A 20,833-nucleotide genomic window follows, 5' to 3' on the forward strand; every position below is an offset into this window, starting at 1 on the left:
GTTGTACTGGACCACCATGGTCTCTAGAACACACAGTTTGTATGTATGTGTGTAATTTCAAGATTTTCTCTCAAATTGAAAGGAGTAAGAGAAAGCAAGTAGAAAAATTTAAATCCTAGCATTAGTGAAAAGAAAACCAAATGAGGATTCTTTTGGTCATGCTAATTTTTATGAGTATTATTTGTTAAAAATAAAACATGTGACAAAAGAAACCAGCCTTCTCCTTTCAGGAAACATGAGACATATTGTCAAAGGCTTTCATGGCCAGATTCAACTGGTTCTGGTGGGTTTTCTGGGCTGTGTGGCCGTGGTCTGGTGGATCTTGTTCCTAATGTTTCGCCTGCATCTGTGGCTGGCATCTTCAGAGGAGTATCACAGATAGTCTTTGATACACCTCTGAAGATGCCAGCCACAGATGCAGGTGAAACGTTAGGAACATGATCCACCAAACCACGGCCACACAGTCTGGAAAATCCACCAGAACCACATGAGACATATTGTCTTTCCCTCTTGCTTCTACAAACTCGTCTTTCCCTCTTGCTTCCATCTACACTTCTGATGCAAATGAAAAATATCTTCATGTTAAATGTAAGTCTGAAATGTTAGAAGTGAATGTTAATTTCTGCAATGTTTTATGTTCCATCATTTCTACTAGCAAGTCCTTGAAGATAGGTTTAGTGTTGAGAATGCAAGCTAAAGAAGGAGGAGGAGGATTCACAGCAAATTATGCTGTGGGTTGATTTGCCCTATTCCCCAACTGGGTTCAAATAAAGTGTGAGGCTCTACTGGCTGTGGGGAATGCAAAAACAGCCAATTGGATGAAGGCAGCTGGCCATTTTGCCTGATTGCTTCCTCTTACCTTCAGTGTTTTTGTTGTGGCTGACTTACCCTCCCTGGAGCAGCATGAGGTTAGCTGGTTGTTGTATAGAGATGAGCAGGAATTTGGAGGGGGATCCTGGAAATTGACTGTGCTGGAAGCTTCTTTTTTGCTTGTTGATTGTTATAACTGGTTAGTCCAAAACTAGTTGCCTGCTGGTTTATAACTAGTAAGGCAAAAACTAATTGACAGAAATAGAGCTATTTGCATGGTGGATACAGTACAAGCCATTCACACACCATGTGGCTGTGTGTGCTTTGAAGAAATGAGGCTAAGGGAAATTGTAACTTGGTAGTAACCTTGCAGTATATTGGGAGAGAGGGATAAAGCTGGGAACCTCTGCACATAGGGATGTGCAGACAGAGATGATCAAGTCCAGAGGAAATACCAGCCAAGTTTGGAGCTGAGGTGGATCTGACCAGAATGTAGTTCATGCAAACGTCAAGCACAGTCCACCCTCAATTGCTAGCTTACTGAAATAAGCACTGAAATTGCTAGCTTACTAAAATAAGTACTGAAGTAGGTCAGCCACTTATGTAAGTTGAATACAGCTAAGCAAATAAACTAGTTGAGCCCATCCTTCATGTCTCAAGTCTTCCTTTGGGGGCGCCAGGGCAAAGAGAAACCATACCATACTGTGCTATGCTATGCCAGTACCATAGTGACTATTCCAGTATGTTTACCACAGAAAAGGAATGTATATAACAGAATGCTTTGTTAATAATCTGAAAGATAACATCAGAGCTATGTTATTTAGCACATATTCTTAGTCAAGACACCAATGAAAATATTGTTTCACATGTTGGGTCAAAACTGTTAAACAAAAACGACTGTTGTTGAAAACACCACCACACATGTGAATCAATGGAAGTAGATGTGGAAAGGAGGTAAAGAGACAATAACACAGGACATCATGACATCACAAAACAGAACCCACACATTTAGTTTAATGGTCACATTGCCCACAAATATCAGAGCGCAATATTTTATATGATTCCATGGTTCATTCAAGGTTTGTCCTATGTAACTTCAAAACAAAAAGCTACTTGGCTAACACAAACCTCCAAGTGTAATAAAACCATTATGTGCTGGAAGCAGCACCCAAGAGTCAAATAAACAATACATAATTATTCTTAGGCTAGTTTTGATGGGACTCATCATTAAAATAGGAACTGACTGTTATATTAATTTTTTTAAGGATAGTGTTCCCTAAACAATGCAGACAAGATGGAAAATTCATGCCAAGGAAATGGATCTGTTCCACCAAACAGGCAAAAAACCTGGGAGCTCGTCTGAACTGTGGACTGTTTGACATTGTGACTCTCCATTTGAGAACTTCATGTGAGGATTGTATAGTATATATTTGAATGCTTAGTGCACTTCCTGGAGATTCTCAAGTCTGATGTCTTTGTGATACTGCCATTACTGTGCTTTCTGCAAATACATATGCATGGATGTATTAAATATATATAGCACTTTGCACTTAACATACCAGTTAGTTATGTAGCCCCAGGTTTTTTTTACCTTTTATATTTTCTCCAGTTTATATTATAACTTAGTTATTTTTGTGGTTATCTATTCTATTCTATTCTATTAAATAAAGCCTTTTTTCAAAAACAGTTAAGAAATAACTTTACTTGTGTGAATAGTAGTGGGTGAAAGAGCAAACATTGTCAGAATTATTATCCTTAAAACTCAGGCAGTCAGCAATGACATCTAAGAAATTCAACTGCCTACCCATGAGGAAGAATGACAAAAGTTTGGATTGCCAATGTCAGGGCAAGAATAAACTAGAGAAATCCTGTAAAGTGAACAGCTGTCTTTCACCTGGAGGGTTTTCTTAAATAGATGAGAGCTGTTAAATTCATTTTCATACAGCTGTGTATTCTTTGGAAATTGAGACTCCTTACAAGTTAATCCTGCACACTGCACAGTGGGCCACAAATACTGTATGCCTGGAGCTATTTTTAAACTTGTTCCTTTTTTCAAGGTGCCCTAGATTTGTAAAAGAGTCCCATGCATGCACACATGCACCTCAGGCAAATAATATTAAGGTACATTTTAGCTGACTGAATTCAAATTATTCAAATTATATATCTAGTATCTAAATCATACCAGCCAACATGTAATTGACAAATGTGTAATTCTGTTTGCATATCACATTTTATTTTGGTGTTATGTTAATGCCAAATAAATTTTTAATATCTGGTTAGATCCAGACTAAATTTTTCAGTGGCAGTGTGAACCTTTCCTGCCTCCCCTCTCCACTGAAGTTCACTGACCTCCATGAAATGCTGTTCCTGGGGGACAAGAAAAGCTGAGGTATGACTTGAAGGAGGGCTGTAGAAGGAAGAAGAGACCTGTGGAACTTTGGTCTCTCTGACTGTCAATTTATCTGGATCCAACCCACTGATTTATATGGACAATGTTAGTGAAATGATTAAAATATGATTATAAAATATAAAAAAGGTTAAAATTAAAATAAAGTAAACTGATTAAAATATAAGATTTCCCTTCCTCTGCCTATAGGTTCAGAGTGACAGCAGGGATTCATGGGTGGCTTGAAATAATCTTCATTTAGTTATGAAGAGATCACGTTGGGACTCTGGTGGATTCTGCATGGACCAAAAAAAGTGATGTGAAAACAGTGTGAAAATGGTGTAGAATGGTTTAAAACGAGGTAAAAGGGTTTACACCATTTTCACACTGCTGTTTTTTGGCCCATGCAGAATCTGCCTCTGTTTCATTAATTTCATTAACTTCCAGAGGTGGGGGTGGGGGGCTAAAATACAATAAAATACGGTAAAATACTCATGAAGTTCCATAGTAACAGCATCTCCTACCTTCCTGCCTGCCCTGCCCTGCCCTGCTTGCCTGCCTATGTTTAACTTGCTCTGAGGTGGCAGATTCTGCAAATGCGATTGAGTGCATAATTCCTTTCATACCTGTAACAATTTTTCTATAAACTTTCATGAATTTTTCAGTGTTTTTCTTGCGTAATTTAAAATACATATTTAAGTACATAGAGATAATTCTAAAACAAACCCCCTTAGCAATCTGTAAGTAATAATAAGCAAGGAACCCTTTCCCTCTCACTCCTGTCTGTTCAAAATTCATACCCTCTTGAAGCTTTTTTTGAAAGCTAAAATTGTCAGTTACATGAATTTAATATCTATGAAGTACATCCTGAATTAGTTGTCTTTTTTAGGCAAAAAAATTAATATTTAAAGCATCAAGGCACCTGACATCAGAAATGACATCACGGGATCCTCTATTCTATTCTTTTATGCAGTGATTTCACTTTGCCCTGAATCACACTCCTCCTTAACAACAACACAATTATGAAAAAAACTCAAACATTAATTCATTGAGGTATATTCAGACTGTAGCAGCTCTCTCCCAGCCCACAGTTATGCATATTTTATCTCATATATTAATGCTGTGCATTGGGGTAGCCAGTCAAACAGGAGCCTAGGGAGTACAGAGTCGCATGAACTCGGTCATGTAATGCTGTGACATCATTTACAGCCAAAAAACTTAAATTGCAATCTATGCATCACACTATAGGTATTTACTAGATCTCTATGGCAACAAATAGGAGTGTGCATTTTGGCAAAGTTGACCTGAAAAAAACCTGGAAAATACTGATAAGTTATTTTGAGGTTTTTTCTTCCATCCCCAAATGATTTTTGGCATGTTTGGACCACTTTGACCCTTCTGCCATTTTTTTAAAAAAGGGAGAACCCCTGTCCTTTCATTTATCTCCCAGCTGTCCAGGTCCAATGATCAGCTTTGCATGCCGCCTCAAGGCCCTCTATGGAGTTTAGAGGTGCCATATGGTTGAACACTGGCCAGGTCCAGAGTTCAGGTCTGTGCTGCCTGCTGCTTCTAAGATCCACGTTGAGTTTGAAGGCAGGTAACTTTTTGGGATTCAAATGTAATAATGACCCCCAAAATTAAAATCCTGAAAAAATCTGGTATGGGGATTCAGCTTTGTTGGTTTTTAGAAGATTTCTGAAACTATTAAACCTGAACCCAAAAAATACCAACAAAAAATTGTGCACTTTCCTAGTAACAATCCCTGGGAGATTCTTAGAGTTTTGTACAATGTGGTGACATAACTTCAATGTGTCTGACTAGCAATGACATCATAGTGTTGTGTGACATCATTTCTCCTGTTAGTTTCTTGGTTTTAAAACTTGAAGAAGTCACTATAAGTTGGCTGCAGCTTGATGGCAGTTTACACACACACACAATTTGATGTGGTCATATATATAATCACATTAAGATTGCTTTTGGGGCTTCATTTGATAAATGTACAGGTATGTATTGATAATCTATGAAAAGTGAGAGGACACAGCAACAACAAACAAATATTTATGCCATCATTGGGCTTGGAGATTTGGGTGCACTGAATCCTGGATTAGGCCCGAATCTGTAAAATTTGGGCATATTTGGGCCAAAATTGGCAGGATATGTCGTGCCTAAATAAGAATGAATCCAAATGCAAAGCATTTGGGCTTTTAAAGGTTTTTGTGTGTTGTTTTAAGTTTCGGCCTGCTGGGGGTGCATTTTTAAAGCTAGTGGCACCAAATTTCAGGATATTATCCAGAGACTCTCCTGAGGATGTCATCCAAGTTTGGTGAAGTTTGGTTTAGTGAGTCCAAAGTTATGGCTGCCCCATCCCCCATTGTTTCCAATTGGAGCTAATGGGAGATAGGGGCTACCCCTTTGACAGTCTGTAACTTTGGACCCCCTGAATCAAATTTCACCAAATTCCGGTGGTATCATAAGGACAGACTCTGGATGAGACCCTGAAATTTTTATGCCACTAGCTTTAAAAATAAGCCCCTGACAGGCACCCCAAGAAATTTGCCCAGATTCTCTGCCCTGTAGTGCCTTGGCTCCATTGTAGCCAATGGGGAATTTCTGAGTGTGAAAGCAGGCTGCACATTTTTGAAGATAGAGGCACCAGACTTTCAAGATGGCTGCAGGAGGAGACAACAGGGCCTCCTGAGGAACACCACAACAAAGCAGGCTCCACTGTGAGGCCCTCAATTGCTGGGTTTGCTTCCAGTGGAACGAGGCAATCTATTGAAAGACAATACCTCGCACCCCAGAAACAGCCAAGTGGTGGGTCAAAAGGTCATGGTCGACCACATCAAACACTGTGATCAAATAACACCAGCAGCCCCAATCCACCTTGGTCAAGCTGCATGTGGAACATTTCTGTGATGGCAGTAAGGACAGTCTTGTATTTATATGTCTTTAGAATACCTTTTCAATTTGAATATTCATAGTTTCCCTCTGAGAAACAGTGCCCTTCTAACACTAGTAAAAAAAATTAATTATATATATATTTTTTCAATTTATTTTTCAGGTGCTTCCAGAAATAGCAATACCATAGATATTTCCAATTTCATTGAATGAATATTGGTGGATTTTACATAGCATAAATATAATGTCTTTAGGATGTTATAAAAAAGATCTGTTCGGGAATTTTGTGTTCCCATAGAATGGGAGAACACAAGCATTGTCAGCCAAAATTGATTTTTCCCCGCCTCCTGCACAGAGCTCTTGTCAGTTTTATAGTGGCATCTGCCATTTTGTGTGCTCCAGCAGATTCTCCATAGAGCCTGCTTGCAGCTCATCTGTTTGCTAGTTCATTGTAAAAAGTAGATGGATAGAGGTTGTTTAGGCTACCAAGTGATCCCATGCACACATCATTTTTCCTTTTTCTGTCTGTTTTGGGGGAAAGAGCTGTGTGAAGTTCTTCCCTAAAACACTATTTATAATATCCAAAAAACATTACATTTGTTCTGTGCAGAATACACCATTGTCCCTTACACTAAATTTGTCTACATTGTGAAGCTGAGTATACAAACTGCATAACTTTTCAATATATCCATTAAAATGCCAAATAAGAAAATTACAGTACAAGAAAGGACTGAAGAACTTTGGATATGCTGTTTCCCAAAGATTCAGTTGTAAAAACCTTTCTGCATCCATAAGAATAGAGCAAAATACAAGCAGAATACTATGAGAGGGAATAATAATCTTTTGTTTTGTGGATTTCTCTGGAGGATTTCTCTGGAGTGCGGTATCTTTCCCTGTGTCATAAAAATACTCCATTATTGGCTTGAAAGAATACTTCATTACAGAACATTAAGCACTAAACTGATGTAAGGCCTCAGTAAAGGATTTATGTGGCAAAAAAACTCCATAGAACATTACATACATCCATGGTATAAGAACATATTTTATCCAACATGCTGACAAGCAAGATAGACCTTAAAGATAAATTATATCTCAATAACTGACATTAAAAAAAACAGGTTTTGCAAGACAGGTGATGTGTAAAGCATAGATTACTTGTTTTATTCCAAGGCAACACCTATTCTAGTGGTGGTGAACCTATGGCACGGGTGCCAGAGGTTGCACTCAGAGCCCTCTCTGTGGGCACGCCGACTACCACCAAGACTACTCCTGAGTAATGCACGCCTCGGAGCTCACTGTTTTTTTTCTAAACTAAAACCTCAGTATTCAGGTTAAATTGCCATGTTGGCACTTTGTGAAAAATAAGTTGGTTTTGGGTTGCAATTTGGGCACTCGGTCTCGAAAAGGTTCGCCATCACTGACCTATTCCATGACATTCCATGAACTGGCTTTTCCTTTTTCAAATGTCTCAGATGCATAGTTCTACCTTATTATGTATAAAACAAAATGGGACTATTTAGAAGTGAAAACCAAGCAATTAAAAAAAATGTAAACCTTCCCTGTACTTCGTAAAGACTGACTGTTGATGGTGTTCAGGCAGTATAAAGCTTGTATTTAACTTCCAAAACACTACCACATTTGCACTAAATTGCAAAAATGTTACAAAGTTACAGCTTCACGTGAAAAATCCAGGAACTACTATGCCTCAGTTTTTACAGGAAACTCTTAACAAAAAAGTAATGTTGAAGGCTTTCACAGTCAGAATCAATTGGCTGTGCCACAGAGAGAACCACATTTTTCCATAGCATGCCTCTGCAGATGACAACCAAAACTTTAGGAGCAAATACTACCAGACCACAGCCACAAAACTTGGAAAATTAACAACAGCCTACCAAGAACCTCAAATCAAGAGCTACTTTAAGTGCACAGAACTATATGATTCTTAGGATCCTGACCTTAAGTTCCACAGGGCCTGTAAGACTGAGCTGTTCCGCCGGGTCTTTGGGGAGGCCAGCCGCTGATGGCCCCCTATAACATCTGTAACATCAGTGGATCCCGCCGCTCCCCCCTCCTCCTTCTGGTTTTTAGGGGATTGATAGTAGGCGCCATCTATTATGCTGATTTTAGTATGCTTCATTTTAATGGGGTGGGGTTATTTTATTTTATATAGAGCCAATTTAATTAATATTTACCGGATTTTAGTCTTTGGTTTATGTGCTCTATTTTTGTTTTGTTGTTCACCGCCCTGAGCCCTCCGGGGGAGGACGGCATATAAGTTCAACCAATAAATAAATAAATAAATAAATAAATAAATAAATAAATAAATAAATAAACATTATCCTTTAACGCTGATTCATATTCTATCTCATATTTCATAATATTTCAGCAAACATTATTTCTACTTTTAAAGGCTTGCCTCTTTCCTATGATGTTATTAGAACCCAAGTTCCATGCCTCATTCCAAATAAAAGTTCATGTATTTACTATTCATGTATTTACAAGTTCATGTATTTACAAGTTCACTATTTACTAGGTTCCTCCTTATCCGCACAGAATACTCATGACTGAGATCCCTGTGGGTGTCATCTATATTTCTGAGCATTTCCATGGATACACTGGCTTTTTAAAGAAGGAGCCAAAGCAAACAAAGAAAAGACATTTTATTACCGATATTAGGACTGAATATGTAGTAGCTTTGTAACATAAGCCTCTAAGCTTTCATCTTTCCTAAAATAAGTATTCACATCCTAATGTTACTCATAAAGCAAAGGACGAAATACAATAAACACAATAAAGAACAGTGAAAGCTGTTGAAAGCATCATAAACAGCAGGCATAAATCTTTATAATATTACATATGCAAGACCCCAGACACAGTAAACAAACAGTATCAGAATATAACATTGGGAAACAATGGTTATACTACAGGTGAATCACCTAGAAATAATTTATTAACCTGCATTCCTGTGTTATAAATAAAGCAGTGTTCTTTTTAAAAGAAGAACACTGTCTAGGAGTCATTGTCTATAGTGTGTGAGTGAATGTATATATCACCCAAGTGATACACTTACACTGGGCACAAATAAGATAGACTTCCATAAATCACTCAAGCATTTCAAGAGTTTAAATACTCACAGAAGCAGAACTTATAATAAGTCCCTGAAAGGTTGTTTCAGAAACACTATCATGGGATACCTACAAAGTACAAGGCTATGGGAGAACGTCTCATGCAATTTTGAAAGGCAGTCCTATTTGTAGAGCTGCCCTATGAATAATAAAAGCACCTTAAAGCAAAAGCTGGCTTACGTAATGGGACCATTTAAGCAGCAGGAAACTCTACACCAGTTGTGAATTTGTACTCAGAACAGAGAATAATTTAAGCAACAGCACAATAAAATATATGCTGTAACTTCCATTAAAAGAGCTGTGACTGATAATAGTGCACCTGATATCAGGACCTGTAAACACATTTTCTCACAATCATGAACATGCATATATTTAATGCACCAGGAGTATGTTCAACGGTTCAATGTTTCCCTGGATTTAATTGTGTACTAATGTAACATATAGTAGTACTAAATCATGTAGAGTACAGCAGGTGGCCTTTCAACACCTGGCAAACCAGGGAAAAGGAATCATGTTATAACAAGAAAGGCAAGATAGCCCCAGATCCAGGACAAGAAAGCTTTATTCTGCTACCTAAGCATCAGACCTGTCACCTGATAAATGTTGAGATGCAGACATCTAGGCTTTTCAAAGTATAGTGGACGTCTAGGGCAAGCTAAAAGGAATAATATGGTTCTCCTAGGTGGAATTTATCCTTTCACATAATGTCAAACCATGTCCTATGAACTACTTTAAAAGTCTTAATTGAGATGTAAAATGTGCATTAGGCCACGAGTTTGCCCTCTGCTGCTAAATTTCACCTCTTACAGCTTAATTGCTTTTTAAAAAAGATAGTAACAATGAAGGGTCCAATTATCCATTGATTTACATAAATTAGATACACAAATATTTGTTCAGTTGTGGTTTTTTATGCTGATGAAAATGTATGACCTAGTTGTGCAAGTTTTAATTATTTTTATCGTCCTGGGTTTTCTCCCCTAAAGAATACTTAGTCAATAGTGTGGCATACATGGGGAGGGGAGAAATGATTAAGGTTTTTGCTTTTTAAACTGTAGCAATGCTATGTCTGAAAATAAAAAAAATTGAGAGCTTTCTTTTGAAGAGAACAGAGTATGTTGAGAATACTAAACACTGAATCCTATTAAACCAAATATTTCAAAAAGGTAGAACAGAGAAGCATTTGGTTATGAGCAACAGTAGTAAGAGAAGCAACTAGCCTACAGGGATAAGTTACAATTTTTGTTGTTACATACTTTGTACAGTCATACCACAGGAGACAGAATGAAGTTGATAAACATTACTTACCACTGTGCAATGATTCTGATATCAAAATGGATACTACCCTCTATTTCAGCTCTGAACTAGAATTTCCCAGAATCACTTCCTTCTATGCATCCATTCACCCAATACTGGTTCTTCTTACCATTATATTATCCATTTTAAAGCAAATACCAGTTTTGATAGGCTTTATCATCGTTCTACATTTTGATGTCCCAGTATCTAAATCTTTGGTGATTCAGTAGCACCCTTCTAGGCAAAGGGTTGATTTCCTACGTTTTACCTTTTATCAATATTCAGTGAAGGTACATTTTTATTCTCAGTTGTTTAATTCATCATTGGCTCAATACTTTTAGTGGGGGTGTGTAGATCTTTTCTGTTTTACGTGTAGACAACTGTATTATTACAATTGCCAGCTCTGGGCTGGGAAATATCTGGAGATGGGTGGGGGTGTGTGGAATCTGAGGAGGGCAGGATTTGGGAGGAGGACCTCACTGGAGTATGATGCCATAAAGCACCCTTTCAAAACAGTAATTTTCTCTAGGGCAGTGGTGGCAAACCTATAGCGCTCCAGATGGTCATGGACTACAATTCCTATCAGCCCCTGCCAGCATGGCCAATTGGCCAAGCTGGCAGAGGCTGATGAGAATTGTAGTCCATGAACATCTGGAGTGCCATAGGTTTGCCACCATGGCTCTAGAGGAATTTCTCTCTGTAACCTGGAAATCAGTTATAATTCCAGATCTCCAGCCACCACCAGGAGAGTGACAACCTTTTGTATCAGTAATTTAATTTTTGGGGTCATATGGTATTCAGTCACTTTTGTTTGCATGCACCATTTTGATAAAATAGTAAACAGTTTGCAGACAAAATTTCTCACGTCAGTTCAACTCCATATTATCATTGAGAAAGTAAGATGGTACTGTCTTGGAGTAGATGTGGGCTAACAAACAGACACTTAATCCTGACAAGACTGAAGTGCTACTGATGGGCGAAATGTCCAGACCAGGATTTAAAATGCCATCCATTCTTGGTGGATTTGCACTTCACTTGAAGGAGCCAGTCCATAATTGGGCAGGGGACTCTTGGACCCAGACCTACTGCTGTATAATCAGGTAGTAATTATGGCCAGGAGTGCCTTTTACCAACTTCGACTGATTAGCCAGCTAAGGCTAACAGTTTAGAATGCCTGATGCTTCCTTATTTCCCATCACCTGCCTGGGTTCTGTTGAGGTCCTACAAGCTCTGGAGCAGCCTGGAGTTGAATGGGGTGGAAAAGAAGAGGACAGGCTCTTTTCTTGCTCCCCATCACCACTTTAAACCTGAGAGCTTTATGTGTTATGCTTGGCTTTGGCAAGGACAACAAGTGGATCTGCCCCTCATCTGTTGGTCTTGCCCTTCTCCAAATAGCCTGATTTTATATCTGGAGAAAGGGGCAGAGGCAAGAATGGGGGGGGGGGGCTGGTTATGTATGTTGTGTGCCATCAAGTCACTTCTGACTTATTAATCAGTGAACTCCAAATGTCCTCTTGTTAAGAGGCTTGCTCAGGTCATGCACACTGAGGGTGGTAGCTTCCTTTATTGAGTCGATTTCAAATACCTTTAATGCCATATAAATAGTTTAACATTAACATTGCAAGATAATAACAGCCTTTACATCTTCTGACAAGTTAAAATAACACCATTTAAAAATTTAGCCACTGCTTCCAACAGCTCGTAGTTGTGGCTGTTTAAAAGACATATAACCTTCTGTTTATCTGTAATGCCTTCACTTCCATGCAGGAAGGGGATTATGTGCTTCTTCCTATCTATCTCATAAAAAGGACAATTCAACAGCATATGAAATACTGTTTCCACAGAATCCATGCCACACGGGCATTTCCTTTCTTTATGTGGGATTCCAAGGTGGCGTCCAAGGCTAAAGGAAGAAGGCAGGGCATTACACCTAGCTAAGGTGATTGCTCTACGCCACCGGGCCTCAACCAGGAGATAAAGGTACCGGGCTACAATTAATCTATCCACAGGTATTCCCAGAGAGATCGGGGAACAGGTTTTATTAGCTTCCTCTAGCATCTGTTGAAACTCTCTATCAAAAAGTCTCTTCTAGATAGCCCCATAGACCTCCTGCTCTGTTAACATTAGCAGTTCCTCCAAGGAAATGCCCAACTCATTAAGTTTGGCTTCGATTTTAACCCACCACTGGGTTGTGTGGAGGATGCAGCATTCCTGGGATGTATAGTCCAGTTCATCTTGAGTCAATACACCTTACGGTAGGTCTTCCTCTTTCCCATGTATCTTCCATGTTTCTTAGCATTATTGACTTTTCTAGCGAGTCTTTTTCAGTGACTAAAGTACAGTAGTTTCAGTTTGTTCATTTCAGCTTCCAGCAACATAATTTCTAGATAAAGCTTTTCTTTGACTGTACTTTATCAGGCTGTGAAGGAGCATGATGTGTTTTTGGTGTTATCCATGTCGAAATTATGGGTCCTGAAAGTCTAAACTGAAAAACTTTCTCATTGGGTAGGGTTTTTATGTGTGCAGAGAGGCTGAGGGGATAGTCAAACATTATACATAAAATAAATTATGTTGACCTCTATGAACTGTTAATGAAAAATTACACTTTTAATATGTGTGTGTGTATATAAATTGATTATTGTAAATTATGAATTGACATTTATAATCAACAACTATTCTATAAAATATATGGAGGGTATCATTTTGTACTTTTGCCCCCGTTCAAAAAAAAAAGTAGATCTGGCCTTATAAATCGAATATCCAGAGCTATGCAGTCTTTTGTGTCATTTATATGCAATTTAGAACTGATATTTCTATACTATAAGGAACCAAACTAATTTCCCCCAAAAGTATTATTTTTTTAAAAAAAAAATTATTCAATTTATACATTTTTTTCCCCAGTCAAGGTAGGCTCAGTGTAGCTTCCAACAATAATTTAAAAAACAGTTTCAGTATAAATAACTAATTAAAGCATTAAATTAAAAACCATTATTTCCAGTTTAACCTATTAAGACAGCATCCTATCTGCATATAATAAAATAAAGAGAAGAACTCCTTAGTAGAAAGAATGGTCTAGGGTAGATTTGGATGAGTGGTGAACTGAAAACTCCTGGGTATCCCAGAGGATAGACACAGGTGGAATACAAAAACCAAGAGAAAAGCTTGAAAGGACCAAAGGGGGGAAGGAAAAGGAAGAGACGGGAGAGAAGGAGAAGGGATGGGGGAAGGGAAAACACCTAATTTATTTCACCATTGCTGCCCTTAACCATAGGCCTGGTGGAACAGCTCTGTCTTACAAGCCCTGCAGAACTGGTTAAATCCCACAGGGCAAGTGTTTCACTTGACAGAGTGTTCCACCAGGCTGGGACGAGAGTTGTTTAAGGACAGTCAGATGGTTTTGGGGTCTGGGACCACTAACAAGTTGTTTCCTGCAGAATTTAACACACTTTGTGGGTGTACCAGAAGAGGTGGTCCCATAGTTGTTCTAAGAATTGTTCCCAATAGTCTATTGCTGTGTAAACTGTCGTCAATTTTCAACAGAAAAATAGATGGATCTTTTGTATCTGACTATGTGTTTAGCATAGTTCTATTGTGTGTTTGCAAGTACTCTGGAATCATATGTCTCAAGTGATCCCCTCTCCCCATAAAAATTATAACCTTCTGGGACTGGCATCTACTCACATAGTTATTGGTCCTTTCATATAGTAATTTAGCAAATATGTTTGTAACTCCTAAAGCTACAGAAATATTATTTCTTTTACTAGTATCCCATGGATTTTCTGAGTCTCTTTGCATTAAATTAAACATTTATTCTAAATTAAAATTCAGTACGAATTTCAGCACTGCTAGAATTCCAGCATTGCTACTTCTTCTCTATATCTGCAACTGACATTGCATATATCAAACAGCTGAATACTTGGCCCAGCGTATGCAACTAAACTGGGATCAGAATGCTGGAATAGTTCCCTTGAAATAAATTAAGTGTTCATAGTATAAACTCAGTTTTTGCCTTTCTGTCAGTCTCAAAGAGCATTGTTTTGTCATCATTTTGGGGAAGATTTTCATCCTACTAATTTTCCAAACTAAATATAGCACAAAGAATAGATCCTCTGTTCATTTTCAATTTCTTTTTTGCACAAGAACTTTTGTCACAATATTTCTTGCTTTCTGTAGTTTTACATATTATAGCAAAAATATTATTTTTCTTATATGTCCTACATTATTTCCCATAAATGGGAGTGGAAATAACAGGACATGTCCCACATATAGCAGGCTTTTGCTTCTTCCTTGCAGATAAATTATTTTTGGAGCTTTTAAATTTAATTTTTATTTCAAACGTGTTCTATCCTAGTCTTCAAAAACTCAGAGTCGGTCATAATTAGGGATGTGTGCTCAGATATCTGTTCTGAATGTATACCCCTCCCCTTTTAATGTGTTATCAGTACTTTCAGGTATATTTGGGTATCCAGAGGAGTTTTCATGCTTTTCAAGAATATCAGCATCTGGGTCCTGTATGTTTCAGAAAATATTTGGTAAAATCCAGAACCAGCATGCTACAGATTCTAGGCCTGTCTTATGCCTCCCGCCCCCCCGCCATGTCCACTCTTAACATGTTTCCCAGGCAATAAGCAAGTGGCTTTCAATCAGCACAACACACTTGCAGGTGTTGCACAGCTCTGGGTATGGCTAGCTCTTTTTTTCTCCCACCTTTGTTGAGGGGAGGAGATTTCCAGGGGCATTTTTTCCCTCCCAGACAGCACTCTGGCAAGTGGGACAGCTGGATGCATCCTAATCAGGGGTCTGTAGAATTGTATCACTTGGTCTAACTTGCTTGAAACCTCCCCAGTCTTTTGTGGACAAGCAGCACTAGCTTTTCTGTATTTGGTTGAACAACAGCCACTTCGTCTCCTCCCCTCTCCCAAAACATGTGATGCTACTACTTCTACAGAGCAAACTCTACCTTATTCTAAAGCTCTGCAATGATGGATATTCTCAGCTAGGCTGTGTAATCCGATCTCAGTCAAATTTTCAGAAGCATGCTGGTACAAATCTATTAGTATGAGAATGGAACTGGAGGGCCACACAGCCATCACCACCTATAATCTTAGAACAAGGTATTGCTGTTCCAGAAGCAACTGTATCCCACATTAATGTCATAGTAACAGCAGTTAGTAAGCCTACCAATACTCTGTTCAATATATCTCCTTTTAATTTGCTGCTCTTTCTTAAAAGTATTTTAATAATGTAGGCATTGTTGTTCCCAAACAAAATGTTCCCCCTAGCTATGGCTCATATAATTCCGTGACCCATCTAGCTGAATGAAGCCTGCAGCAAATGGGTATGTCACTGATCCTTGTTTTTTTAAGTGTGTGTAAAAAATGTACCATGAATGTAAAACTATTATGCTGCTATGATCCCATTCTGCCTAATATGCATACTAACACTGTGATTAACCTCTAGAGCATTTTCTTCAATAACAAACTGACACCTCTATTATTGTTTCTGTTGTGCCAGTCAGAAATTCTAAAATAAAACAGTAGAATGTACTAGGATCTTTAATTGTATGCATGAATCTTAACATTCAATCAAAAACTTGCTGTTTTATTTCAACTTGTTTTTTATTTTGTAGCAATTGTCAGTATTTTCATATGTGTTTGTGTATTTCTTCATGTCAGAAAAAAATTATTTTTAAAAAAGAAATTCGGGCATCATATCTTCGAGTCTGCCTTATGCAAATAATTAGGTCATGAATTAACAGAAATAACTATCTGGAAACATGGGGCGCCTCAGGTAAAACAGACATAATGACAGTAAATCTTCCTTGCAGCCTCACAAGTGCACATGCATTGATTGAGTTGATCAAAGCCTTTCTTCTTTCTTAGTTATGCCTCTTATAGCACAGTACAACTCAGTATGCTGCACCTATCTGGATTCAGGGGGCTAATGCTGGAACTGATAGAGTGCAAGGAAAATTCTTGAGATCCCTTTTACAGGTTCCCAATTGTATTCCCAATTCTGCTCTTCTTCTTGAAACTGGAGAGCTTTCACTTCTATTCAGGATAAGGATTGCCAGGTTTTTCTTTTTGCCAAAAAGACAGCTTTATTAGAACACCTAGTTACTATATGGATGCAAGATTAGACACGAACACAATTAAACAGTGTAATATCACCCCCTATTTTAAGTTATTCAAACAAGACCATCCAAGATCACCATATTTAGTGAATATATCAACATATATTTTTAGAACCAAACTGGTCAATTTGAGATTCCATTCCATTCTTACAGCAATGCATATGGCATTGTTATCTAAGGAAGGAGGGGCAAGAAAAAAATGCATTTGTGGCTGTGGTAGGGAAGAAGATTTAGTGCATTATGGAATGTTCCTTATATGATGAACTCATGAACAAGTATATCATGGGATTCATGCCAATGTTGAAGGACAAGGGTCAGGAGGAAAAAATGAGTTTTCTTTTAGCAGATTGTGATCACTATATTTCAAGTCGTATTGTTATATTTACATACGCAGTCAGGAAAATGAGGTTAAAGGTAGAATACCATAATTAATGGTGAGGATTTTAATTCTGTGATAGTTTCTACACAAATATTGTACTGCTAGATTATCTGGAATGTTTGGCTTAAAGATGTTAGTTCCTTTATTGATAGGCTTTTTTTGACAGTCACCATTAAGGTGCCAATTTTTATGTTTTAGTAACTATTTTATAGAGAATTTATTGTCAGATTAATTATAAACATTTAACTGGTTGAATGAATTTTAGGGCTCTATAGTCAATTTGGTTTAATTATTACTGTAACGAATTTATGGTTTTAGGATATGTTTCTTTTTTCTGGAATTGTGATGGCCAATGGCCAACAATAAATTATTACTACACACTACACCTAGTCATTGAAGATTATTCTAAATGGGCCAGGGTTATTGAATGCAAAGTAACTTCATATGGCCTTTCTCCATCTTTTCTTACTTTATTGGGGCTTGATATGGCTTTGAAAACCATGATCCAGAGATTCAAAGATGTTACCTTGGCAGAACTTTGAATTCAATCATTATCTGTCTGCTCTCCTTGTTTTTTGGGACTGAATTAAAATAACACATTTAGTCCAGCAAATTATTTGTCAAACTTAGCAAATTTTCATTACAGAGTAATCTTTGAAAAGGCCAGATTTCATGTGCTCCCCTCTGAGGTTGTACATGGTCGTTTTCTGGGTATTCCATTTTCTAAAAGATTTTGCCTGTGTAATGGTAATGAAGTGGAGTCGTTGATTCATGTCTTGCTCTTTTGTAAGTTATACCAGAGGATACATCAAGATGGTTTAACACCGCTGATACCAGGCTGGCAAAACTATTAGCCCGTAAAGTTAGTAAAGACTTTCCTAGAGGACAAACGTAACCATATCACTTTTGTGGTTGCTAAATTTCTTTCGGTGGCAGCAAGGATTAGGGCTTCCACATTTAACTTGGATTGTAGGATTATTTGTTGACTATAATTTGCTTGATTTTAATCTGTATATTTTCAATCTCTTTCTATTTTAGAATGTATATTTTGCTTTTTAACTTATTTAAAATTTTAAATTCTTTTAATCCAGGACTATGGATCTTTTGATCGTAAATAAAAATACTACTACTACTACAGAACAACTCAAATATTTGTTTCCATGTTTGTTACTTCTGTGAAGAATGCAGTAGTATGATGAATCAACAGAAACTGCTGTAATCTCTGAAAAAAAGTGCCCTTATGACTTTAGAATCAGCCATAGTTTTGAACTTCTGTACCACAACCCATAACAAGCACTATACATTATCACTATACATTATCACTATACAAGCCACTATACACTACACATCATCATGGTCAGAGTATCTCTACACGAAGTATTCCTTTACGTGCTTGTCAATGTTTTCCTGTTTCTTTTAGAGACTACAATATTCTAACCAAAATTAGTCAACTGCCTAGGAAGGAAATTACAGGAAAAGTTGGTACTTCCTGTTACAAGGATATTGACAACACTGTGCACTAAACCCTGAATGAATGAATGTCTCTGTTCTGTTATGGTTAAATAGAATTTCAAAGAGAATCATATTCATTCTACTGCTATTTTTCTTAGTGTCTTGCAAGTTTAATAGAACAAACTGATCAAAGAATGAGGGTTATTTTACAGAGCAATAATATTTTTAAATCAGGCAAAATAAACACCAGGGGTTTGAAACTTGAACAATTATATATTACCATAGCATAATCTCTGGAACACCAATTACCTTGAACTTTCTCAGATGAGTTCCACAAAAGAGCATAAACAGCTATTCCCAATGAAACACTTGACAGCACTCAACTCTCTTTTGACTATATATTTTCCAGTACAACATAAATAAAAAGAAACAAAAGCAGACATGTAGTTTTCATGTCATTGTACAAAACAATATTAAAAATATAGCTGATTTTTAGCACAAACCTGAGTGGGGGAGGGCAAAACCCCTCAGAAAGTCCATGACCTCAGCACCAGAATAAACCCCACTTGAAACAGCATGAGAGATAGTTATGCTTGCACAGAGGCATTCATGCCAATGGTGCTTGGGCACCAGAGCTGCTGTGGTGCCAGTTTTCTTCCAGTACAGGAGCCCATAGCAGCACTGAAGGGTCATTCCTGGGTGAAGGGCTGGCTTTAGTAAGCTTCCTGAGCCCTTGTAGTCTGAGAAAGCCTTTTTTTGCCAGTGTAACTAGTACACCCCATGAAGCTGCATATAGCAGTTCCATGAAGATGGCAGAAGAAACCTTGTCAGCTTGCTGACCATAGCACAGTAAGGTTCTTTTAGGTTGCATGGCATCATCATGGCTGTGCTGTTCTTGACTGCAGCACAACTAGCCTTCCCCGCTTAGGACTGCACTGCCCAAGAAAATGCTGCATCTGCCTACACAAATTAGAATGGTTCCATATCAGAATAATTTAATACACAGTGATTTTGCAGATAAATACACACAGGCCAACCATTTTTAAACTATTCAATCTAGAGCCAGTGTGGTGTAGTGCTTAAGAGTGGTGGACTCTAATCTAGAGAACCAGCTTTGATTCCCCACTCTTCCATATGAGTAGCAGATTCTTATCTGATGAACTGGATTTGTTTCCCCACTCCTCCACATGAAGCCTGATGGGTGACCTTGGACTAGTCGTAGTTCTTTCATAAATCTCTTAGCCCACCTACTTCACAGGCGGTTCGTTATGGGGAGAAGAAGGGAAGGAGTTTGTAAGCTGCTTTGAGACTCCTTACAGTTGAAAAAAGTGGGGTATAAATCCAAAACACACTCTCTCACTTTCTCTAGATTTTTAAACGTAAATTATGAACTAAAAAATTTAGAGGAAGTGCATTGTATTTTAAGACATTTAAAACCTCTTAATGCAAAGCAAGATTGGATTGCTGAGAGTTCTGACAGAAGTGACAGACTGAATCAAGAGCCAACTTGATGTGGTGGTTAAAGTGTTAGACTAGGATTTGGGAAACCCAGTTCAAAGTCCCACTCTGCATGCTGAGTGGCCTTGGGCCAGCCATGCTTTCTCACCCTAATATCTTTCATTAGGCTACTGTTTGAATAAAACAGAAAAGAAGAGACTCTGAATGCTGCTCTAAGTTCCTTGGAGGAAGGGTGGGACAAAAATGGAGTATGCAAATAGACATGGACATTTAATTTACCAACATCAGTGCTGCCAATTTCTTCCTTCTTTTCAATCAGTGACATATCACATCACAGGAAAGATACCACTAACTGGCAAGGCAGGATAAAAGAATGATACATTTAGGCATGCTAGCTTCATTTTTCATGATAACAGTTTGAATAAAGATAGAAAATTGTTGATTTTTCTTATGCAACTATAGGGACAGAAGCTGAAATGTTTCACACTGGAAAAAAACTTCCTGTTCCACACTGAAAAAAACAACTAAGCAAACTCAACACAGTATTCAAGTTAAAAGGAAGTTACATATTAAATGTTCTTCAAAACTCACCAAAATGAAAATGGAAAAAGCACAATCCAGTGAAAACCTGAAACAGTAAAAACAACAAATTTTAAAAGTAGCATAACTGCAAATCTTGAATTCTATGCATGCATGAAATAATTATTCACAAAGCAAATTGAAATGTTAATACAAATCTCAAATTATTTTTTAAACAAAATCACTTCCCAGCTTAAATTCTAATGGGCAGGATTACTTTACATAGCCTCTTCTTCCCATCTGATACATGAGAATTGTGCCATCACATCACTGTTTGTTCTCTAATTTCAAGCCTGATCATATGTCTTAGCTGATCATAT

General features: G+C 37.8%; 1 protein-coding gene across 35 annotated transcripts in view; it reads right to left on the reverse strand.

The window, feature by feature from the left end:
- PTPRD (protein tyrosine phosphatase receptor type D) overlaps positions 1 to 20,833 on the reverse strand; it is a 1,487,793-nt gene that overhangs the window by 1,285,435 nt on the left and 181,525 nt on the right. For 33 of the 35 annotated variants that reach the window (XM_048502811.1, XM_048502810.1, XM_048502809.1 and 30 more), the window contains exon 3: positions 20,526 to 20,562. The exons of 1 other annotated variant lie outside the window; for it this stretch is intronic. The gene's annotated coding sequence lies outside the window, so the exon portion shown is untranslated. Of the gene's footprint in view, positions 1 to 9,228; positions 9,246 to 20,525; positions 20,563 to 20,833 lie in introns of those variants that run through there. One more of the 35 variants, XM_048502787.1, reaches the window with a different exon arrangement.

This window comes from Sphaerodactylus townsendi, linkage group LG07 (genome assembly GCF_021028975.2).
Source record: "Sphaerodactylus townsendi isolate TG3544 linkage group LG07, MPM_Stown_v2.3, whole genome shotgun sequence".
Classification (NCBI taxonomy): Eukaryota; Metazoa; Chordata; class Lepidosauria; order Squamata; family Sphaerodactylidae; genus Sphaerodactylus; species Sphaerodactylus townsendi.